Below are 16,917 nucleotides of genomic sequence, written 5' to 3'. Positions count from 1 at the left end.
TCCTCACACTTTTCTCTTTTCTCATGTTATCTTGTTTAACCCCCTCAGATATTCTGTCTCATTTCAACTTTAATCTCTTCCCTCTTCTGCTTGTTTCGTTCTCTCTCTACTATCCATCCCTGCCCCCATCTTCCCTCTTTTTGTCCTTCTCATTCACATTGACATTCCTTTTAGTCTATTTATAGAGGCAGATGGCTCATCTGAGTGTTTGGAGGGGAAAATGACATGAGACTAACTTTTCTGTCTCTGTTGACCAGGCTGCTTCTGGCTTCTCTATTTCAGATATGTTAGCATTATTTCTGTCCATTTATGGTGCATACATTGTGCAGACTTTTAAAAAGGACAACACCTAGCATTCACATTTCTTTGGAAGTGTGTTCTGTCTGTTATGCAAAGCTATAAATTGAGTTCTTTGATGTGTTGCTAACACTTTCTGGTACAGGCTTATGTGGATCTAATACCATCAGCACGGCAATGTAAAGCTGTTCTTTATGTAATATAAAGTCTATTACATGTTCAGCCTTCAAGGTTGAGTGTGATCAAACTGGATACCATGTTCTATGATGGTGCCCTTTGTTTTCCAGTGAAGCTGTTAGGTTTTCAATGTAGCTGGGAGGGGGGGATTTGAGTGGGTCCCCCAAAAATTTGTGTTGTTTTAAACTTGCGTTTGATGTTATAGATATGGTTATAGTAATCATTCTACACACTTTTTTCTAGGACTGGGGATTTCTGGACGATACGATATCATCACGATACTTACGTCACATTACGATATTATATTGCAATGTGCTGAGTATTGTATCAAATATATTGCGATATATTCTGATTTATTACCTCTTTCTCCAACTGCAGAGCCATGTTTGCTTCGGTTTGACCTTTGTGTACTGCTCTAGTTTGGAGAACGTGAAACAGCAGTCGCCTGTCCTCTGTGACATAATGTGCTGTTACAGTCACATATGAATCCACTGACCTGAAAGTCCAGGCGTCACAAGTTAATGCTACCCTTCCTCCTGCACTCAAAGATTCCTAAACTTTATGCTTCACTTCTCTGTAGAGCCTCGGTACAGCTGTGTCAGTGAAAAGATGTTGGGACGGAGTCACATAGCTGGGTTCAAGTGTTTTTTGCATGTAACAAAAGCCTTTGTTTTCAACAACACCTTATGGACGCTGATCTTTGCACATCACATAGGTGATTGACTGTGTTATTTTCTTAACTCTCTCAGCGTTGGATGGTAGTTTTGTGTGTCGAGTGTCAGTTAATTTTCGACGGAGCGGGTTTAGCATTATCTTGGCGGTCAGCGGCTAACACTATCTCTGAATGGTGGCGTGTGAGGTGAGCCCTCATGTTCGTAGTATTCCCAGAGTATTTTATTGTAATTGTAAATCACTGAAAGCTTCTTGCACCACTTAGTTAAGTTTGATAATTAACTTGTGATCTCTAGATAACAGCATTTACAGAAATAATTGGGAGGGTGGCTGTTCTCAGCTTCTGCAGATAGCATAGCATATATGTTGAAATAACTTGTATTTTATTATTTCAGATATTCCTCCATGTACCACTAAAGGTGCACTACCGTAGTTTGAGAACCAGTGGTCTAATGCACTCTCTGCTATTAATTATTGAGCAAGTAATCATCTTTTTTTGGAGGGGTTGTTTTTCCCAGCAATTCCACAACAATATCAACCATTTCACTACACCTTTATGTGCATTTTATAAGAAAAAGATATGACCACATAAGGATGCATTCTTTTCATGTTTTGACCTTTAACTGCGGTTTTGAGATCGTCATTGTAACTCTGAAAATTCCAGGAGACAATGGTGACATGCATCATTGATCTAGTTTGTGTGTGTGTGACAAATCTTCATACACCAAACACACCATCCTCACACTAATTTCATCAGCCTAGTCACTGCCTCATGACCCTCCTCATTTCTCTTCTGTGAAAAAATGAGTTTGTTTTTTAATACAAATATGTGGAATTTAATTTCTAAATATTCACTGAAGCCCTGACTTTCAACTGACAAGAATTTTGTATTTTTAGAAACAAGGCCTTTTTATTTAGAGGCATTTGTTTCCATGACCTTCTTGTCAGTGCTGTATACCAATGTATAACATGTAAATGGATCTGTAGTGCCTGTAAGCTTTAGATAATGTTCAAATAGCATACTAATAATTTCAAAGCATAGACTGTGTAAAATAATGGAAATGGCTACTCTGATTTTTGTTGGTTTGTGGTCTCCCATTTTGAAGCCTTGAGTTCGGCACTTCAGCCGTCACCATCTTGGATTTTTGGAGCCAGAGGTGACCATATTTGGACAAGAGGGTGGAGCTGTGGAGGAGCAAGAGGTGGATCTCACTTAAAGAATGTAGCTACACCTTGCAGACAGTCTGTCAGTCAAGCGTCCCTGCCCTTAAATATACGTAACTTTAAGTCTTAATAAAATGTAAACATATGAGTTATGAACCCTGTAACGCCCGCCAATGTAATAATGTCCACAAACGTAATAAACTACAAACGTAATAAAAATCTGCAGCATCTAATGTAATAAACCCACAAATGTAATACATTTTCCACAAACATAATAGCCGCTGCCTACTACAAATGTAACACACGATTTCCCACAAATGTAATAACTATTACGTTGGCAGGGATTTATTACATTTGTGGGGAAGTGAAAATCTTTATAGTATTAACTTCCCACAAATGTAATAATACAATGAATAATGGTCGTTGTGGTTGTTGTTTGTTTGTTTGCCTATACACCTACTAATACTACTGACCGTGGGTGCAAAATCCAGCTGCCCACTCTCCGCTCCGCTATTACACAACAGATCCCCCGCCCGCCAATGGCACCACCAGGGGGAGGCCAGGGGTGGCCACAGCCCCCCCTATAAATTTGCTGGCCACCCCACCGGACACCCCACTCGCCTGTGGGGACCAGGCGTTAGAGCGACCTCCCATAGGTCTGACTACCCATAACTCTGACTACCCGCTAATCCGACCATGCAGGTCTAGGCGAGATTTATCGTTTTAGTCCCATAATGTCGACTGACCATTAATCCGAACATTTTAATGCCATTATTCCGACTGTTTGATTTCATACCCAGTAGTCTGACCGCCAGTTAGTCCGACCACAGCACTTCCAACATGAAGCAGTCTGTGCATTTCTCCCTCACTGCGCCGGCACGGACTATGAGGACAGTAGCGTTTATCTCACCGACGGGAAATCACATCCATCTGCTATATGTGACGCACATGCCCTTATTTGGATAACACATCCTGGTTTTCCCCACACATAAAGCCTATTAACAGCGTAAAGCACTCTGGCTACAGATGTATATTAAGCATTGATCCGTTCTTGCAGCACGTCTACAGAAAGTATTTTGTTAGAGACAAACCATCCATTTGTCTGTCATCTCACCTGTACTAACGTTTTGCCTAGCTTTGACCAGCGAATTCATCAGCTTGTAACAATTCGCCAACAACAGAAACTGAGGCTTATGTCACAACGCTACTTTTACAGGTCATGGGAGGCACAGGTTCACGGTGCCATGCTGAAACCCCTGATATAACATGAAACCCCAAAAAAACATAACTCTTTTTGCTTTCAAAATGCAGCAATAAATTGTATAAAAACAAAAAGGTATCTTATGGTTAGTTTAACTCAACAACTTTAGTGTAATTAAATTAAATCAAACTCAAATTAACACGCGTCTGGCTCGGACGATTCACTCAATTAACACAGCGCGTCATGCCAATACAGAAAACAAATAACCCCCACTGTGCATTTACTGCTTGTTTATTAATTCCAGTCACGTTTTATGTATGTGAGATCCTGCTTGTGTGTGCGTGCACCTTGAATATGTGAGGCTATTTCATAACTAAAATGGTGGTGAAAATATTTAACTTTGCTAGACGGCATTTCTCTGAGCCATTCCTTAAAAGGAAATAATTTATTTGCTGTAGAAAGAAGGCAACATAATGCAGAATTATAGGTTAAACAATCTTTGCTTCCTTTAATTTAGTCTGGATAACAGTAGTAGCCTAATAGTAGCTGCAGCAGCAACAGCGTTAGTTGCCAACAGCTGTCTTGTTTTTATTTCTTAATAACCTCCACCGAGGAGGTTATGTTTTTGCCGGCGTTGGTCTGTTTGTCTGTTTGTTTGTTTGTTTGTCTGCAAAATAACTCAAAAAGTTCTGAACGGATTTTGATGAAATTTGAGGAAAAGGTTGATAATGGTACAAGGAACAGATGATAAAATTTTGGTGGTGATCGGTTGAAGCAAAGTGGATAAAATAATAAAATGGCGGGAAATCCAAGCTGCTTGGCGGAGGTCTGTGCTCTCTGAGTGCTTTTCTAGTTACAGATATGCGACGTTATTTGGCCATGGTGATCACCATTTGCTGTTGGTTTGCAGGACTTCTGGTTTTCTGTTGATGTTGTTTTTTTTTTATCTATGTACACTGTCTTGGTTCATCATGTCAGAGGTAGTGAGTTTTGGAGTATAGACATTTGTTTGTTTTTGCATCTTCAGCACCAAGGACAGCGCTTAAAGTGATTTTGTTATAACCGCTGCCTGCAACAGGCTCGGGGACATCTTCAGCACCAAGGACAGCGCCCAAACTAGGTAGTTCTTGTCTGCTTTTGTCATGTGGTAAATTCTACGGTTGGCCTCCTTATGGAAAAAAAAATTGCATTTGTTAGAACTTCCTAATGTTTTATTTGTGTGTAGCTTATGGCAGCCAGTCAGCAGCTTAGTGAGTGGCGATGTGCGATGCGCTATACAGCAGGAAAAAAAATACAATGATGTCACTCATTCATTCATTCAGTTGGCAGCCCCCGTTACTTAAAACATCTTCCCGTGTGCGGGGAATACCAGGATGTGTTATCCAAATAAGGGCATGTACATCACATATAGCAGATGATGTGATTTCCCGTCGATGAGATAAACACAACTGTCTTCATAGTCCGCGCATAGAGACATTGCAACTGTTTAGTGGTACCGTTGCTCTGTGCTTACTGAAAGGGGGAAGTTGCCTGGTCCCCCCTGAAATGTAACTTTACTGCAGTCGGATTTTTGGGCGGTCAGACTAATGGGATTCAAATACTAGGTCAGACCTTTGGGAATTTTTTCTTGTAAATCTAATTCTTTTTGTATTACATTAAGCAATGATATGAGAGTTTGTTACACATACTGTATAGCCTGGTAATCAGAATCAGAGTTGTGTGATAGCGGAGTGAGCAGCTAGATTTTGCACCCACGGTCAGTAGTATTAGTAGGTGTATAGGCAAGCAAACAAACAAACAAACTACCACGACCATTATTCATTGTATTATTACATTTGTGGGAAGTTATTACAATAAAGATTTTTACTTCCCCACAAATGTAATAAATCCCTGCAAATGTAATAGTTATTACATTTGTGGGAAATCGCGTGTTACATTTGTAGTAGGCAGTGGCTATTACGTTTGTGGAAAATGTATTACATTTGTGGGTTTATTACATTAAATGCTGCAGATTTTTATTACATTTGTGATTTATTACATTTGTGGACAGTTATTACATTGGCGGGCGTTACAGGGTTCATAACTCATACGTTTACATTTTATTAAGACTTAAAGTTACGTATATCTGCTGTAAAGTTGGGCATTTTAACAAGAGAGTCTGTAAGGATTCACTCACTTTTGGGGCCAGCCTCAACTGAACATTAGAGGAACTGTAGTTTGGTGTTGGCTTCATTTTCAGGCCTGGAGGCCTTGATGTAAACACACTAGCTGAAACGGAATTATCTAAATTATCTATCACAGGTGACCTCCACCTTGGCTGTTGCTGTCATTCGACGCAGCGCTGAAGGACGGTCTCCTCCTGCTCTCTCTACCTGATTAGTGTTAGCTGTGTGTGTGTGTGTGTGTGTGTGTGTGTCTCTGTCCCAAAGACAAAACTCTGGTTCCCACAGCACTGGTCTTATGATAAACAGAGAGCAAATCAATACACTGCATGCAGCTCTACAATGAAATACAATATGACAAGTTGTGAATTTTCAAATTTGCAGTAGTTGCGATTATTGGACAAAATTGCAAGATCATACATAGAATTCACAGAGAATGGCTGTGCGTTAACTGTTGCAATCATGACATTGCAACATCCTGGAGGGACTGAACAATGGCCAACAAAAGGACAGGTGTGTGGGAGCCCCTCTGTGCAGTTTGCATGTTCTCCCCGTGTCAGCGTGGGTTCTCTCCGGGCACTCCGGCTTCCTCCCACAGTCCAAAGACATGCAGACTGGGGATTAGGTTAATTGATAACTCTAAATTGTCCGTAGGTGTGAATGTGAGCATGAATGGTTGTCTGTCTCTATGTGTCAGCCCTGCGATAGTCTGGCGACCTGTCCAGGGTGTACCCTGCCTCTCGCCCGATGTCAACTGGGATAGGCTCCAGCCCCCCCCGTGACCCTCAAGAGGATGAAGCGGTTAGAAGATGTATGGATGGATGGATGAATTATTAGACAAAGAGGCTTGTGTTTTTTTACTCATTTTTATTTCATCTGTTGTTTTTTGTTTTTTTGTAAACTGCACACACTACACATGCCTTAATGTGTCTTTCCCACACATTAATTGAAGGAATGAACATCCCTAAGTAGCTCATCTATCTTCTAATTAACCTCTAATGATCAGATGACATCATTAGAGGGTGTGTGTGTGTGTGTGTGTGTGTGTGTGTGTGTGTGTGTGTGTGCATGTGTGTGCGTGCATGCATGCATACCTGAGTGCGTGGAAACTAGACAGCATGCATGTCATGCTGATTACACAGCAAGGTGATACCACCTTCACTTAGGACTTGTGCATGCATGCATGTGTGTGTGTGTGTGTGTGTGTGTGTGTGCCAATCTGGTACCCCTGCATCCTGTAATGGTGAGACAGTGAGAAAGGAAACACAACTACCTAACACAGTGTGGTTGACAGCGATAGCCACACGTACCAATTACGTGGGGAACATAAATTAGGCGTCACACGGAGGCACCAGTTATGTAAGGAAAATACATTAGGGCGTCACATGGAGGCACCAATTATGTTGGGAACAACAATATTAGGCCTCACCAAGGGGACACCATTAATGTTGTAAATTGGCTATCGGAAATAATTAATAATTATTAATAATTATGTTAAAGGGGCAATAAGCGAAATCGTTTCACTGCTAGGTTCGCTGTTGTGCACTGCCTGTAGAGCAAAACAAAGTGTATCATGAGCCACTCCTCCCTCTACCTCTGCTCTCCAACAGCCAGCTTATTTTAGCAGTTAGCGATGTCTTTCACTCACTCTCGGTCTCTGCTGTGTTTGGCTATTTCCCTGCTTTCCTGTTAGCGTTAGCACTACTCGGCTACCACGCTAACGCTCCAACTCCAACTGAGCCGGGAGCCGGGCTCACAGTCTCACGGAGAAGAGCTAGAACGTTAGCATGGCAGCCCATTAGTGCTAATGTCCCTATGCTTCTCCGCCAGGCTCAGTGAGTCGGAGACGAGAAGCATGGGGATGCTAGCGTTAGCACCAGTCGGCTGCCATGCTAACGTTCCGGGAGCCTGCTTCTCGGCTCTGGCGAGCTCTAGCATGGAGCCTGGCGGGCTCACGGAGAAGAGAAGAATGTAAGCGTTAGCTCCCAGAGTTAGCACTAGAGCTACTACGGCTATTGGAGTAGCTTGCAGCTATGGAGCGCTTTTACCAGCTCTTCTAGTCACTGAGCCTCGCCTCCATTTCAGCAAATATATTGCATGTTTACAGGGACCATCATCATTGAAGTAGGCAGGGGAATAGCTAAACACAGCCGCCAGGCTGCCCGCCGGGCTACATTTTACAATGCTAATTGCAAATGTTAGCTGAGCTGCCGGGCTACTCACCTAACACAACCGTAACGCCTGACCCATTGCTGGGCCGAGTTCTGTCCCTTTCTTTATCCGACAACTTGTTCAACAACAACTGTTGTTTCTTTAGAGGTAATGTCAGATCCTTGTCATCTTCAGGTGGATGTTCCGCTCTCTGCCATTTCATTTTGAAAATACGCGCTGCCATTGCTCACCGGCTGTGGGGGGGGGGGGGGGGATTCACATGAACGTACATGAACGCGCAGCCGAACCGGCTTGTAAACAATGGGCTGGAGATCAACACAGAGAGAGGGTGTGTGAGGTCATGCTATACTCACATAGCAATTTTTTAATTCCTTCAATCTAGAAATGATGAATTTCGCTTATTGCTCCTTTAAATAATGTGACTTAATTAACATTAAATCCAGTGTTGGGCAGTAGCGTCACTACAGTAGCGGACGTTTGTAGTTTAACTACATTTCTCAGTAGCTTGGTGGTAGCGCCACTGTTTTCTGAATCAAGTAACTTCTCAGTAGTTAAGCTCTTTTATTGATCACTTAGCGCGGTAGCGTCCACACAAGCTACATTTCCAAAATCATTTCTGATGCTCAAACGAAGCGGGGATTTCTGTTATGGACTGAAATAAAACTGTCACCGCTACCACACAGAGTCACTTCTGCATGAACCTGACGGGGGACAGCCCTCCATTCTGAAACACCGCCGTTCCGAACGACCCCCACTCCGAAACTGATTTTCAAGTCCATATCCAGTTTCCTGCACCAAACACTGCCGCCCGCTCTCTGGCCGCACTCGCACAATTCTGAAACTCGCTGTACTACAAAAGCTTGAAATGAACGTTCAACTTATTGTTTTTTATTGAAAATATGTCACTGTCTTCATTTATTATGTATAATTTCGCTAGTAGCAAACACATTTAAAGGAGATGCTTTTCAAGTCTTTTTACGCGCGCCGTCCGTAGTGCTGAAATCCCCGCTGCAGCCGCCGCTCCTGCTGACAGCAGACCAGGGGAGAAAAAAAAGACATTTCTTTGCTCTGTGCTTTCAGAAAATAACCAGGGTTAGGGGAAGAAAGACCAACGGTCTGTACAGCAGTCCCACCGTGTTTGCCAGGGCATATCAGGCTGTGTGATTATGCACAAAGATTGGTTTAACGCATTGGAGCAATTTCATACAATTTCGGACATTTAACGTGATAAACTAATTTCAATTCAACATGGTCATTTGCTTAGAGGATTCAGCTGAAGCATAATGAGTGTTATATGTCATTAAGATGAAGTATTTGCTTGTTTTGTGGTTAATTATGCACATGATCCATTTGACCCCATCATGAATGGGATTTATAATCGTTCCTGCAGACAGAGGCAAAAGGATCAATGCGCAGCCTCCGTTTCCTTTGCGTCCGTCTCGTTCATTCAAACTTTGTAAATACGATTGGGATTTGTAGGGGACATACATGTGTATGCTGCTCACTGTAAAATGTGTTTACTAAAATGTGTTTACTAGCCTCATTTCTAGTCAAAACAAATCTCTTTACACTTAAAAAATACTTGTTTCAAGCAACTTTTCACTTGAAATAAGTATGAAAATCTGTCCATGGAGCAAGTCTTTTTTTTTTTTGCTTGCAATAAGAAAAAAAAACTTGCTCCATTGACAGATTTTTTTTCTACTTATTTCAAGTGAAAATTTTCCTGAAACAAGTGAAAATTGTCTAAAAACAAGTTACTTTTTAGGTGATGAGTCTTATTTCAATTGTAATGAGATTTGTTTTGACTAAAAATAAATATTCTTGGTAAGGTTTTGAGTTTTTGCAGTGTACATACACATACATACACGCATGTACGTTTTTGACCATGTTGTGACTGTTTGAAGAAGGTCTTCATTCTTGCTGTTGTGGTTTGAGTCATGTTGGGAGTTAGTGCAGCTCACTGTTCAATAAACAATTGAACTTAACTTTTTTACCTGCCTATCTGTTTGACTGACAGTTTTATTGATCAGTAAGATAACACTGACTTGGCACAAAGTTGGTTCAATTTAGTAAAAAGCTTGGATGTAGTTGCACTAGTTACTTTCATTTTGCTGTAGCTTAGCTTGCTACATTTCTGAGGGTGATAGCTTTGATGTAGCTTAGCTCACTACACTTTCCAAGTAGCTTGCCCAACACTGATTAAATCACCTCGTGGGGCACCATTCCCGGAAAGGGTAAATGATAGCCAGTTAAAGATATCAGTCTCATAAAATACGCATTTGGAATTTTGATTAATAATTAAATAATAACCACAACCAAAATTAACAGTAAAGCCTGAAGGATTTCGGAGTTCTTGACGCAGCAGAGATTGATTCCAAAATTATATTTATTCATAAAGTAGCAAAGCAAAACCAAACACACAAATTCTAACTAAAAAACTAAATACAACCTTGGTGTGTACGTGTGTGTGTGTGTGTGTGAGAGAGAGAGAGAGAGAGTGAGTGAGTGAGTGAGTGAGTGAGTGAGTGAGAGAGTGAGAGACAAAGGCAGATGTGGTGATCAAAGGGCCGTTTGGCCTACAAAACAAAATGGCTGTTAACAGAGAACTACAAGATGGCCGAATCAAAGCTGGCTTCAGATCGGGGGATGTGTTTGTCTGACCGTGTGGTCAGGACAAAGACAAAGGAAAAGAAGCAGGAACTTTGAGTTGCCTCTTTGGGTGTTGCTCTGTTGAAAGCCTATTTGTTAGTGAGTCTATGTGAATGTGATTTGTGTTGCAAACGGTCTGGATTAGTGCAGAGATTGTTTAGTTGTGTGCAAGAATATGTCTATGAACAGCATTAGCAAACTAAACAATTAGCTTTGGTGAAGCCAACTAACCAATGACCTAACTGCAAACAATCACAACAATAACTCAATGACAGCATTAAATCACATACAACAAGTTAAACAGTCTTGCTTAGCCTGTAAAGCTGTGACAAAGCTATGCCCAGTTGTTAAATCACCATCCAGGCCCAGCAGAAAAGAGAAAGACTCACAGAGGGGCACTGTCACTGGAATTTGTTATTTAAGTCACAACACCTGAACGCAACACAGGTTCCACTCCATTGAGTGTGTGAACTGTGCCGTGCTGTGGGTCCAGGCCGGGCTCAGTTATAAATGTCTCAGACTCGGGTTTGGGTTCGGTCAAGAAAATGCGGCCCGAGCCACGCTCTAGTGTGCTCATCCATGTGTGTGTGTGTGTCTGTGTGTGTCTGTGTGTGTGTGTAAAGGTGCAACCATGTAGAGACAGAAATGACATGCTGTTGTGTAAATAAGATAAATAACATGAGGCTATTTAGTTCTTTAATAAAAGGACAAGGTATAGACCTCTTCTATAGGAAAGGTAACCTTAAATAACTTCTGTTGTGACCTGGCGCTATATAGAAAATGAAATTAAATAAAATTAACTTGATCTTCAAGGGGGGGCGGGGCGCCCCCCTATTATAATGGTAAGGGAAACACTTATAAAATACATAAAAGCTGATATATTTGAAGGTAACAGAGCTATCAAAAACACCCCATGTTCTCTATTACCATACTGGAACTGGCCCCCAATGCTCCACATTACAAGTGAGTGCACAGTAGCACAAAAAAACTTGAAGAAGAGCAGTTTCAGTTACTGATATGTCAGCAAGTAGCTGGAAGCAGTGTGAGTACAGTGACTTGCACTCCCTAGTAATGGGGCAAAGCCATGTAGATCCCTAGAAATCAAACAAACACACTTTATGATTTTAGTACCCACACAGGCTGGTTTGATGCACTATTCATATGTTTTCCTACTTAAAGTTATGCACCAAAATTCATACATATTCCATGTAATGATGATCCAGTGATTCCTGCATGACCCACAAATTTTTGAAGGCTGCAATCACATGACCAACGTGTTGACGAGAGTAAACAAAGAAGAGGTACCGAGCAGTCCATTTAGGATACATTAGTAGGCAACCTGTGGCCTCGGAGCCACATGCAGCTCTTAAGTCCCTCTTCAGTGGCTCCCTGTGGGCTGGAATTGAACACAATTATGTTTTTTAATATTTTAATTTTTGTTTATCATTGTTGTAGGCCTAAAGAAATTCTTACATTCTTACATTCTCTAATTGTAAACATGTGTAGCCTATTGTGAACAGACTTTCTTAAAAAAAGTTTTTAACATTTTGTCAACTACAACTACAGCCCGGCACCTTTTCCTCTGAATGTTACTGAGGTCATGTCTAAATGAACCTCAGTAGTAGTGGCTAGTCTTGAATCTCCCTAGCGATGCTTGCTATGGACTCCAAATCTATAAATGTAAAAGTCTCTGAGAAAAATAGAGACATTAATAATCATTGACTGACCGTCACCTGTGTGTGCGGAGAAGGAGCAGAGCGGAGGGAGTGGAGCTGTGGAAACATCCTGCAGTCCGAAATACTATCACGCGTTTAAATAACTTATTAGATGGGTATAGAGAAAGGTGACATTTAGAGAGTAGTGCTGCACGATTTGATAAAAATGTGCGATTGCAATTTGAGTGGACAATATCGCGATTTGCGATTGCGATTACAATTTAAAAAAATGGTATCATGCGTCTTCTTGCTTGATTCAGTGTTTCCCCTACATTATATTAGGGGAGCACTGACCTGACCTGACATAGTTATTGTTATGGACAGTGTGTAAATGACCATCAACAGACTGAGCACAGTCAAACACGCTGCTCACACAGCAGCGCAGCACGGCACTGTACCTACAGCAGAGCGAGCCTGTGTTGCGTTCAGGCGTTGCCACGTAAATGACAAACTTGAGCACACCATAGCACAACACAGCAGCATGACAAGTGGGCCAAAACCAAGCAAAATCACTCAATTTTTCATTTGTTATTATATAGTTTGTTATGGAGTCCATGATTTGCATTGATTTGAATGTATGCGTAATTGTGGTTTGTTGTTGTTTTATGAGGCTCTGGCGGCTTTCAGTTGTCTCTGTCTATAACGTTACACAGCTTGGCTTTCTCTCGCATGCATTCCTCCAACCTTTCTCTGTGCTGTCTCAAGTGCTGGTATAGATTGGTCTGTTGCCGTGGGTCGTGGCTACTTTAACTTTTAAAGTTTTACACAGCACGTCCTTCTGTTCAACGTCGCCATACCTGAATCCAAAGTATCACCATATAATAGACGTTACGTTTTTTTCGCCACCAACTCAGCCTGTTCTTGGTCCTGTTCATGCTCTTCTTCAGATTAGATTAGATTATATTAGATAGAACTTTATTAATCCCTTGGGAAGACTCCCTCAGGGAAATTAGGATTCCAGCAGTATTGGATAGCAGCACACAGGGCATCAAAATGTAAAAAAGGAGAAACAATTTGTAAAATATAAATATAAGATATATGATACAGATATGATATATACAGAGAATGGCTTCTGGTTACTGCTCCTTCCCGTCCTCTGTCTTCCTGTTACTCCTCCTCCCCCTGAGTAGGGCTGCACGATTCTGGAAAAAATGAGAATCACGATTTTTTGTCTTATAATTGAGATCACGATTCTCTCACGATTTTTTTCAACATAAAAATATATTGTGCTTATTTCCTGATAAAAAAGGAGAAGTAACAAAAATTATAAATAAATAATAAAAAAATATCATTAAATAACAAAGCCTATGATTGTGCCTGATACAAGAGACACAAGGCACATAAACTCTGGTCAGCAGAGAGGGAACACTCCTGTTTCAGCTTTAGTCTCTTGTCTTCTTACAGCTTTTGAACAATTTTAACAATAATATCAATGTTGAACAACATTTTTCTGAGGTAGGTATTCCAGGCCTGGAATTAAGTCAAAATTAAATGTTTCAACACAGTGCATTTGACAGGAGTATTCACCTAACATAGCCTACCTATCTTTAATTATTTATATGTCTCTATGTATATTTTTACATAAATCCCCAATATTTTATTTGACTTTAAAAAATCCTCTTCCTTCATTTAATTTGACAATGTTTATTGTATTGTATTATATGTATTAATTCTCTATAGGGCTTATATGTTCTTTAATGTGTGTTCAATTTATTAAAAGAAAAAAAAAAGAAAAAAAAAAACCTTTTGGTGAACCCTGCAGCAAAGTGAGCCCTCTTCCTCAAAGAGGATCTTTGCCTCCCAGTTTGTTCCTGGGGACAGAGCAGAGTGATCCGTCTTTCTTCTAAGAGGATCTTTGTCCCATGAGAGCAGGCAGCTGTTCTCCGTGTGCACAGTGTAAACATCTTTTGCTGGCGATTTGACAGTCACTAGAAGCACATTATGACCCTTTGTAAAAGTTTCTGGTGGTACCTGTGTTGTACATGAGCTAACGTTAGCGGCTAAGGACTGAGAGGCTGTCCGGTATGTGTGTATGTGTGTCTGTCTGTCTGAGGAGCGTCAGTACGTTAGCTTGTTAGCCGTAGCCTTGCTGTTTGTCATGTTAATGTTATCGTCAGCAGCCCTGAATAGCTTGTAAAGCTTTAGCATAGTTAGTTAACACATTTGTTATCGGCCCATGTTTTTACTGCTACAGAAAATTAATAAATCTAGCGCTTGTTTTCATGCAGATGATGTCCCGACTCCTGGCACGGGCGGGGCCGGCAGAATCGCCGTCATTGAAAAATTAGATCGCACATGCATATGAATCAAGATCACGATTTTATTACGATTAATCGTGCAGCCCTACCCCCGAGTGAGGAGTTGTACAGTCTGATGGCCTGAGGGACAAAGGAGTTTTTCAGTCTGTTAGTCCTGTACTTGGGAAGGAGCAGTCTTTGGCTGAACAGACTCCTCTGGTTGCTGATGACGGTGTGCAGAGGGTGACTGGCATTGTTGGTCTTAATTTTCACTGTTATGCTGACGACACACAACTCTACATTCATTCCAAGATATCAGACACACTCCCACCATCCAACCTGATAGACTGCTTAAAGGGCCAGTGTGTAATATTTGGCATGGTTTATTGTCAAATCTGAATCTGAATCTGAATATTCTACCCATTAATATGTTTATATAAGTGTATAATTATAAATAAACCAACGAAGACAGCGGAAGGAAGGAAGAAGGAGGAGGAAACAGCAGAGAGTGTTAGTAGTTCGTCGATAGAGAGTAGTGAAACGTTTTTTTAGTTATAGTTTGCGAATGGACCACACTGACCACGCAACAGGAGAGAATGAACCCGAACCGTCATCTGCGAGGAAAAGAAGTCGCAACTTCACTCCTTGTGATGCACTCTCTGCGGCGCTTTTCCTCCTGATGATATATCTCTCAAACGATGGTAGCACCGAATCCCATTCTGTGCAGCAAAATGGGAGCGGAGGATTCAGCCTCTCTTCTCGCCCGCTCAGCATCCAAGTTCCTCATCTGTATGCTCCGGCTCAAACAGGTATGGCTCTGGGTCTGTGTCCGCTACAAGAAACTCTTCAAAATCGCGTTCAAAGTCGTCCATTGCAGCTACTATAGTCCGGAGATATTGCTAGGCTAAATAAACAGCTGAGCTCTGTTTACAGGCTATGCTGTCAGTCAGTGTGTGGGCTGGAGATTGGTGGAGCAGAGAGGGGAGGGGGCACCCGCTAGGTATTGTAAACGAGTATGTGTGCATGGAGTGTGTGTGTTACGCTAGAAGAGTCAGAGTTTGGGACGGAGTCTTTTACCCCCTGGAGTGTTACCGGAGTTTTTGGAGTTCCTTAAATAAACTGGCCTTTTTCCCGAACGCTCCTCTGATCTCCTGCTCGTGAGTGATTCATTACAATATCGTAACATGGTTTAGATTTCTAAATAAACATTCACCTTGTCGCTAGATAGACCTACTCCTGAAAAACTCTTGTCTGCGCAAGGCTTTTTGTCCCTACGAGGCCACCGTCATTTACCCGACGGGAGGGGTGAGCAAGTGAGCCCTGCAATCTAGAATTTGACCACTGATGTCACTGTTTTCAACGGTTTTCAACCCATTTTACACAGTGGCCCTTTAAATGACATAAACACTTGGATGACCTGCAACTACCTCAAACTTTACCAGGATAAATCAGAAGCCATCATCATTGCCTCCACATCTACACTCGATAAGGTCTCCCACCTCAACTTTAACATCCCTGGGTTCATCACTTCCTCTGTCACTGAAGTCAGAAATCTTGGTGTTATGTTCGACTCCACCCTCTCCTTAGACACACACATCAAGAACATCACCAAAACTGCTTTCTTTCACCTGAAAAACATTTCACGTCTCCACCCCTCTCTCTCCCAATCTGTTGCAGAAACTCTCATCCATTCATTTGTTACATCCCAGCTAGATTATTGCAATTCACTTCTCATTGGTCTACTCACCCACAGGTTAAACAGACTTCAGTATGTTCAGAATTTAGCCGCCAGACTTTGCCACACACGGCCCTGGGATCACATTTCACCTGCTCTTCAACAACTGCATTGGCTCCCAATAAAATAAAGCATCCATTTCAAACTACTCCTTCTGGTTTTCAAATCTGTCCACGGCTTGGCCCCTCCTTATCTGTCCGGCTGACTGAGCGAACATTTGTCATTATGACACTTTCTAGCAAATTAATCAGCCTACATCAGCAACCTGTGCTGATGGCGTCATGGTGTAAAATCCAACTTGTATTGCAATAAGCAATACAACATGTGATGAACATAATGTTATGTTTATAAACTGACTACTGGAAACAACAGTGTCTCACAGGCTGTGAGCCAAGCATGGCAACATGAAGGGGATCAAATTTTAGTAGAAATGCGAGGGGCAGAGCTGCGCACGCTGGGTTTGTTTACAAGAACGTTAATGTGATTTTTGGGGTGATGACATGGCAGAGTCTCTCAGGAAAACCTGATCACCAAAAAAAGATGCTTCCTGCAGGTAACTCCCTTGAAATGACGATCCTCGGATCGGGTATCGGCCCTGATAACCTTATTTTTACAAAATCGGAATCGGTAATAAAAGATTGGAGGAATCAAAACAACAAAAATGGCCAGGTTTTTCATCTATGTCGTTCATTGTTGCCTCCGCTTTCCAAAGTATAAAGTGTGGCAATCCTGTATA

At 41.6% G+C, this 16,917-nt stretch overlaps 1 protein-coding gene across 3 annotated transcripts in view; it reads right to left on the bottom strand.

Annotated features, from left to right (window-relative positions):
- Positions 1–16,917, bottom strand: part of LOC117248295 (heterogeneous nuclear ribonucleoprotein L-like) — a 139,416-nt gene that overhangs the window by 109,204 nt on the left and 13,295 nt on the right. The window lies entirely within an intron of this gene.

The sequence above is a fragment of the Epinephelus lanceolatus genome, chromosome 17, assembly GCF_041903045.1.
Source record: "Epinephelus lanceolatus isolate andai-2023 chromosome 17, ASM4190304v1, whole genome shotgun sequence".
NCBI classification, from domain to species: Eukaryota; Metazoa; Chordata; class Actinopteri; order Perciformes; family Serranidae; genus Epinephelus; species Epinephelus lanceolatus.
Note: the sequence above shows the minus strand (reverse complement) of the source record. Positions and strands in the feature narration are given on the sequence as shown.